This window comes from Myxine glutinosa, chromosome 8, assembly GCF_964187855.1.
Source record: "Myxine glutinosa chromosome 8, kmMyxGlut1.1, whole genome shotgun sequence".
NCBI classification, from domain to species: Eukaryota; Metazoa; Chordata; class Myxini; order Myxiniformes; family Myxinidae; genus Myxine; species Myxine glutinosa.
In genome coordinates, this window is record NC_136268.1 from 52,297,192 (window position 1) to 52,299,565 (window position 2,374).

Below are 2,374 nucleotides of genomic sequence, written 5' to 3' on the forward strand. Positions count from 1 at the left end.
AACTCGATCGTATTTCACTCAAAGTTATGAGCGACTGAAGAAGAAGATGTCCATCCAGGACGTCATCACTATAACGCGATCTCCCGCGATCATTTCAACCTCAAAAAAAATTATAATTGCAGATTTGACAATAGATGAGGCATATTAACAAACGAATGAAACAGATTTGCTCAAATTCTGACTATTTTTAACTCGATCGTATTTCACTCAAAGTTATGCGCGACTGAAGAAGAAGATGTCCATCCAGGACGTCATCACTATAACGCAATCTCCCGCGATCATTTCAACCTCAAAAAAAATTATAATTGCAGATTTGTCAAGAGATGAGGCATATTAACAAACGAATGAAACAGATTTGCTCAAATTCTGACTATTTTTAACTCGATCGTATTTCACTCAAAGTTATGAGCGACTGAAGAAGAGGATGTCCATCCAAGACGTCATCACTATAACGCGATCTCCCGCAATCATTTCAACCTCAAATGAAATTCAAATTGCAGATTTGTCAATCGGGGAGGCATATTAACAGACGAATGAAACAGATTTGCTCAAATTCTGATTTTTAAAAATCGATCGCATTTCACATAAAGTTTCACATCGCATACACTCCCATGCCAAGTACAGAACAGTAGCTGCGGCGAAGGTATGCGCTCTACCGAGTGCCCGGATTCTAGTTTGTTTTATGTGTCTGTTTGTCTTTCTGTGTGATTAATGTTCGCTCTTTCACGAGCCTCGATCTTGTATACAAAACAAAACAAACAAAAAAAAAAACCTGTCTTCTAGCAACCGTTGAAATTGATTAAAATACCTTTAGTCAGTGCAGTATATTCTTTATTATACCAGGTGAGCGCCAATGGTATTGCCCCTATTTTTGATATTAAGTTCCTGCCCCCTCCCCCAAATTAAGAAGTCAAACTATGTCTATGGGGAGGAGGGGGCTATGAAGTGGGGAACTATGATCGGGGGCTAAGGGAACCGAGCTTGGGGAGTGGGGGGGGGGGGGGGGGGGGGTGGGGAGCTAGGGAAGTGGGGCTAGGAGAGGGAACGTAGGGAAGGGGAACGATGTGAGGGGAGCTAGGGGAGGGAGCTCGGTGAGGTGAACTAGGGGGGGGGGGGCTATGGGTGGGGAGCTATGGAAGGGGGGCTAGGGGAATGGGGGCTAGGGGAGGGGGACTAGTGGAGGTGGGCTCGGGGAATGGAGCTGGGGGAGGGGGTTATGGGTAGGGAGTTTGGGAAGGGGGGCTAGTGGAGGGGGGCTAGGGGGAATGGAGCTGGGGGAGGGGCTATGGGTAGGGAGTTTGGGAAGGGGGGCTAGGGGAGGGGGACTAGTGGAGGAGGGCTCGGGGAATGGAGCTGGGGGAGGGGGTTATGGGTCGGGAGTTTGGGAAAGGGGGCTAGGGGAGGGGGATTAGTGGAGGGGGGCTAGGGGGAATGGAGCTGGGGGAGGGGGTTATGGGTAGGGAGCTTGGGAAGGGGGGCTAGGGGAGGGGGACTAGTGGAGGGGGTGTTCACAAACAGGAACTCAGCAGAAAGATCTCGGGTATTTGGTAACGCGGCAGCTCATGGGGAGCTGTTTAATGGCTGCAAACACGGGGAACAGAGGAGGCATTGAGCCCCTCCGGTGGTCATGTTAAAAACACTGACTTGTTGCGCATTTTTCTCAAAACGTGGGCATCTCAGGCTCCATTCCTCCCTGCTGGAATTGACCATAAACACGAGGCCTCTCCCTGGGGCAAAAGTTCATGAAGAGGAACGTCGAAAGAGGTAGAAATGTCAATATTGAGTGCAAACATGAGCAACAATGAAGAAATTCCATGCAGGTGGATGATGTAGCTACGGCCATAACATAATCTTATATTTGCAATTGCGCTAGCGAAAGGCACATCGAACAAAATTATCTTAATCTTCTTCATAAAAGGCTGAAAGTCATGTGAGGTAGCGTGGCCGAGCGGTCTAAGGCGCTGGATTAAGGCTCCAGTCTCCTCGGAGGCGTGGGTTCGAATCCCACCGCTGCCACTCCTTTTTGGTGGTATGAGATTGCTCGATGTTTTGAGCGTCTTCTCCGAGTCTGAGAGGTCAGACATTCGACCCCACCCCGGCTGAGTCATACCAAAGACCTTAAAAATAGAACTCGCTGTTTCCTTGTTTGTGCACATGCTTCATCTGATCTGCTTCCTCCTGCGGTGCCTTGTGAGGTAACTATTGTTTTTACGATTATGAATCTCTTTCAAAATCTGAGAGAAAAAGGACATGATTCACCGAAAATTTGTATTTACTAGGACGTGCCCGTACGTGGGTGCAAAAAAACATGCGTGCAAACAACAACAAAAAAAAACTTTGAAACCACGTGGCAGTAACGACCACAGAACCCCCC

General features: G+C 48.2%; 1 non-coding gene across 1 annotated transcript; it reads left to right on the plus strand.

Annotated features, from left to right (window-relative positions):
- Positions 1-1,934: 1,934 nt before the first annotated feature.
- TRNAL-AAG (transfer RNA leucine (anticodon AAG)) lies at positions 1,935-2,016 on the plus strand. Its single transcript has one exon. It is a non-coding gene; the product is annotated as a tRNA-Leu (tRNA).
- Positions 2,017-2,374: the final 358 nt, after the last annotated feature.